Raw genomic sequence first — 5,908 nt, 5'->3', positions numbered from 1 at the left:
AACCAGACCTATGAATCTCATGGATGACCTCATGGGCCATAACCACACTTTCCAAAATGAATCTACCTTTAATAAAGGCAGTTCGGTTAGATGAAATAAGTTTGTTACACAAAGGGGAGACCATAGTGGTCATGGCCTTGTAGAAAATTTTAACAGCACCATTGCTTAAACTAATAGGTCTAAAATGTTTCATATCTCTAGCCATAGGAACTTTAGGAATGAGGGTAATGATGGCATAGTTCAGTTTATACATATCTAGATGCCCCAACCCGTGACGCCCGCCGGAAACCGCCAGATCCAGCCGGCACGCACCACCACCGCCGCCACCAAGCCGTCGTTGCGCTGGTTACCACGCCGTAAACAGCCGCTGCCCGACGCCCAGGAGCGCCCGGCCGCGCCGCCCGCAGCCCTCGCCGCAGGAGCCCCCACGCGCCAGATCCGCGCCGTCATGTCTCGGCCCCGCACGACCCACCACCCAGCGCCGACCAGCGCGCCAGCTCGACGTCGCGCCGCGGCGCCCAGCGCCCGTGTCGCGCCCCAGCCGGAGAGGAAGACCCGCGCCGCTCCTCTGCCAGCGAGGGAACCAGAAGGCCCCGCCGCCGCCGGGCCAGGCGAGCTTTGCCCGGCCAGGCCCTCTAGCGGCGGCGGGAGAGGAGGAGGGAGGGGGAGGGGACTTGGGGGCGCCGCGCCGGAAGCCCTCCCTGCCGCTGAGCGGGGGCGGCGCGGGAGGCACAGGGTGGGTCGGGAGGAGTCCGCTGTTGTTTTCCAGCACCCGGGGCCTGACTATGGGCGCTCCTCCCCCATGACACCGCTACATTACCGCACCCGGTCGCCCTGGACACCGGCACATGCCGCCGGCATCTCTTGCACTCCGGTGCTATTATGTTGGCATAGGTTTCTACACATGCATGTATACAATGACGAAATTGATGCTGTCAGCAAATATCTTTTTGTATTTTCAATCTTAAACATGTTTCATCTCTTAAACGACAAATCTGATTAAAATTTTGTTTTTGCCATCAAATCTTTCAAGGCGAGATTTTCAAAAGTTATTTTTTGACGGGGGTGGGGTTAAAAGTTACAACGTCTATAATACGTAAATTATCATGATGTTTACACCGAAGTTATCATGGCATGTTTCAACTATTGTTGTATTATACGTTTAAAGCTATCATTATATTTCAACTACTCTTCACTCATTGGACGATGGTCTTGGTGAGCTACGACGACAGCCCGTGGACCCTGAGCAGATATACGGGGGGTGATGCGCGGCATGGCAGGCTCCTGGGACACGGATGCGTCAAGGAGATCTCAGATCCTGCCCCGGCAGCGGGGGTTGAGACCGCAGGGCGGCGAAGCCTGCGAGCTCCTGTAGCGGCCGAAGTTATGGAGGTCGGAAATGAAAATAAACCTCCTCTCGTCGCCCAAAGCAAAATCAGAAGTCTCACCTCCCCTGATGGGCGTCGCGGCAGAAAGCCTCCACCCGTCCACCGGGACCTCCAAGGAAATCATGTGGGCCTCCTGGCCAATCAATAAGGCAAGCCGGCGGCACATCTCCTTGACTCCTTCTCCTCAAGGTCGTCAGGAGAGGTCCATGATGGGCCAAGTGCGCTTCGTCTGGAGATGGCCGATGGCGGGTCGTGTTCCTGTTCAAAATAGTTCCCCTCACCACACCACAGCACTCTCTCTGCCGAGGCAGTACTCCTCTGTTCGTCCACCTCCGGCCTCCACCCCGCTCTACTGTGCTAGACCGGCGCCGGCAGATCCAGACACCAGATCGACAGACTCCTCGCCGGTGAGGGTCAGGCCACACCCGCCCGCACGAAGCGAGGCGTTTGTTAGCCTCCGTAATTCCACACGATCCGTACTGATCTGATCCAGAGTGTCTAACACATACTGCTGCAGACCTGCAGTGCTTCCTTGATCTTCTTCCAACCTCAACGCGCTTTTCTCCGAGAGTCCTCCGACGACCTCCATCGATCCGCTCCACTGGACGTCCCCTGGCGCATCCGGGCTCTGGATTCATCCCCTACTGTCCGTCGGTGAGCAGATCGAGCTTGATTGAGGTTATTTTGATTGTTCCGAGATTTCCTCCTCCCCATCCACATGCCTTTTTTCGCTGCTCTAAATAGGAACAGGGAGCTATATATCATTTTGACAGTTGGAGTGGGTGTGGACAGTAGGTGCCTACATCTGCAGCAGAGGTAATTTTTTTTCTCAAATATGCACGAGCGTGCATATTATATATTAAAGAAGAAAGGCAAAGATTGCCTCCACCATAGTTTACAAGGTTTCCGTTACACTTTACCCTTTCCTACGAGCCCACCTTTCTAAACTACCAAAGAAGGATTCAACGTCCCCTTTGAACTTGCTGGCTAGCGACCATATCCTCCCTTCGGACTTCACCCTAGCAAGAAGCACGTCCATCGAAGGGGATGCTCTATCGAACACAATAGCGTTGCGATGCTTCCGCAACTCCCAAATAGTGAGGATGAAGATAGTATGTAGATCCTTGCGTCGCGGGTTGTTCGGCCCTTGCTTATCCCGAAGCCAGGCGCCAAGCGTGTCTTGCGCCGTCGGTGTCCAATCCAACTTGCCCAACGCCTCACAAACCACAACCCATATGGATCGTGTGAACACACATGTTAGTAGCACATGATTAATCGTTTCCTCCTCCTGGTCACAAAGAGGGCATGCGTCCTGATGCGGTAACCCTCTCCGTGTAAGTCTGTCTGAGGTCCAGCACCGATCTCGTAGTGCTAGCCAAGTGAAGAACTTGCAGTTAGAGGGCGCCCGAGATGCCCAGGTCAGCTCCGCCATGGGTTCCACCATTCGGCCCCAAAACCTTGCCGCATATGCCGACCTCATCGAGTAGCGTCCGTTAGTCTCCCAGGACCATGATACCGTATCCGGCACATCCACCTCCTGCTCCCACGTGCACACGCATAGCCATAGGGATAAGAATTCCCTCAAGGCTTGGTCCCCAAGCTCCGGGCCGACATCCAGAGCCCAAGAGCCATCCTCGATGGCCGATGCCACATGCCTCATCTGTCTGACGCGCCGAGGGATCATGTCATATATAGTTGGTGCTATCTCCTGCACCCTCATCCCATTGATCCAATGCGCCTCACTCCTGGTTGCTGCCTAGAACAGAAATTTTGCTTTCGTTGGAACTTTAATTGTGAATTCACTCCAAGGTCTGCTCGAGTCCACCCGTTGAAGCCATGGCCACCTAGCTTGCATTGCCACATTCAGCCATCTGAGGTTTGGTATTCCCAGTCCTCCAGCCCATTTTGGTGCACATCCTGAATCTCAGGCGACTGCGCAATTGCCACCATTCGCATTAGCCCGCTTGCACCAGAGGAATCCTCTGGTGCACTTTGTTCATCGCAGTGATAGTTTTCATCGGAAGATCCAAGGCCATCATGGCATGAATGGGCATGGCACATAGCACCGATTTGACCAAAGTCAACCGTCCACTCTTCGGCATCAGAGCCGCCTTCCACTTAGGGAGACAATTCGCCATTTGATCCACCAAGTATTGTAACTGTGTCGGAGTCTGCTTCCGTAATGCCAACGGCAGGCCTAGGTATTTGATAGGGAAGGACCCTCTCGGGTATCCTAGCACGCCGCTTGCCATATTAATTTCCTGATCCGAGCACCTTATCGAAAGGGCCGCTGATTTTGCCATATTGATCCGCAAGCCTGATGCCTCCCCAAAAACCTCAAAGATACGCTTCGCAGCCTCAAGCTCTCCTGGCTTGGGTTTGACGAAAACCACCACATCATCCGCGAGGATGGACAGTCGTTGCCTCATTCCTCGAGAAGCCAACGGTTCCAAGAGCCCTCTTTGTGTTGCCCGCTCAAACAGCCTTTGCAACGACTCCATAGTGAGAATAAATAGCATCGGTGATATTGGGTCGCCTTGCCTGAGCCCCTTGCAGTTGTAGATAGTGTCCCTGGGGTCTCCATTCACCATGATCTTGGTGGTGGAAGTTGCAAGAATACCACATATCCATGATCTCCACCTAGGTCCGAAACCAAGTTGTTGCATCATCTCGATCAGGAATGGCCATTGAACGGAGTCGAATGCCTTCGAAATGTCTAGAGATGTTCATGTTTCGAATGACCTGGAATGCGTATTAAGCGGTCAAAGTTCAAGACCACACAATATACCATTACAATATTTGAAAGAAATCACAAAAACTTCTCTCAAGAGCGAATACTTGGACAAGGTGGTTTTGGTGTTGTATACAAGGTAAGATCGCAATATATATCGTCTTTATTTTATTTTGTTTGAAACTTACTTTTGTTCAACTTACAATCTGGTACTTTAAACAGGGACTGCTGCAAAATGGTGATATGATTGCCGTGAAGAAGATTGTGTCGTCATTAAGGCCAGGCCTGCAGAAGCAATTTGAGAATGAGGTTTACCATCTTATGATGCTTAAGCACCCCAACATAGTGCGGTTTGTAGGCTACTGCTATGAAACACAAAATGCGTGTTTAGAGTACGACAGGAGATACGTTTTTGCGGAGATGGCGGAAAGGTTAATTTGCTTGGAGTATTTTCCTAGGGGAAGCTTGGATAATTATCTAGTATCTGGTACGATGTTAAATACAGTATGTATTTTCTTGGTTTCATATTTATTTAAGACTGCAATTTGTGAGGTTTGAACTTTTGCTCCTAAAGAATGTATTTCATTCACATATACAAACTGTTGCAAAAGGTAAATATGTTGTGTGGAATCTATAATGGACAACTGAAAATAAATAGTAAAATCATGTAGCTCTCTCATATGTGGACATATCATCTAGAGAACAATAAAATGGATTTTCAACATACATCCATTGGAATGCTCTTCTTCTGGTTACAAATGCAGATGAATCTTCTGGACTTGATTGGAACAAACGCTATAATATAATCAAGGGGATTTCCTATGGATTATGTTACCTTCATGACCAAATTGATAAACCTATTATTCACTTGGACCTTAAACCCGCAAACATATTGTTGGATGACAATATGATACCGAAAGTTACAGATTTCGGCCTATCAAGACTGCTTGATCAGCAAACTATTTGCACTTCATCTCGTGATGGAACACTGTGAGTTAATGCCATTACTGTTATTTCATAAGCAGGATGTGTTCTTTTAAGTAACCAAAATTCTATTCTTGTTATGATTCAGTGGTTACATGGCACCAGAATTCCTACATGGAGGCACAATTACTCCAAAGTCAGACATATTCATTTCATTTTGGGTGTAATAATCATGGAGGTAGTAACGGGACATAGAGACTACCCGATTGTTGTTACTAAAGCATCTTCAGATGACTTTATTGAGCTTGTAAGGGAACTTTGTCTCATATTTCAACATGGAGATATCTATGCTTCACATACAGGATGTTACATTCTACCTTTGGCACACTAGCTTTCTAGATGTGTGTTCTGATTCTGCAGACCCTTACAAAATGGAGGAATGTGCTACAGAGGTCATTGGGATATCGATCCCTAGAAACAGAATGCGAGCAAATAAAGAGATGCATGCATGTCGGTCTAATCTGTGTGACTCCCGACCGCACCAAGAGGCCTCAGATAACAGAGGTTATCAGTATGCTTGAAGGAGTACAAAATATTGAACTGCGACATTAGCAACGAGGCATCGTATACAGCAGTCCAGGTATGAATATGATCACTCAACAGTCATGTGCGAGCATGTGTATCTGCTGGCCCTCTCATTCTCTTGTTATCATTGTGCTTGAACATCAATGAGCCGCTGCATCGACACTTGCCAGAGTAGGTGGACTGATGCAGATCGTGACGTGCCTGTGCTTTGCAGCATGGTCAGCCGGTGCGTCGACCCTAACCGGTTCCAAGTGGTCGTCCATGCAGACCATCGCGGGGT

General features: G+C 49.6%; 1 pseudogene; it reads left to right on the top strand.

Moving 5' to 3' along the window:
• The first annotated feature begins 1,563 nt into the window (after nucleotides 1–1,563).
• LOC119358432 lies at nucleotides 1,564–5,655 on the top strand (annotated as a pseudogene).
• The last annotated feature ends 253 nt before the right edge of the window (nucleotides 5,656–5,908 follow it).

The sequence above is a fragment of the Triticum dicoccoides genome, chromosome 2A (assembly GCF_002162155.2).
Source record: "Triticum dicoccoides isolate Atlit2015 ecotype Zavitan chromosome 2A, WEW_v2.0, whole genome shotgun sequence".
Classification (NCBI taxonomy): Eukaryota; Viridiplantae; Streptophyta; class Magnoliopsida; order Poales; family Poaceae; genus Triticum; species Triticum dicoccoides.
This window is presented reverse-complemented; position numbering and strand designations above follow the sequence as displayed.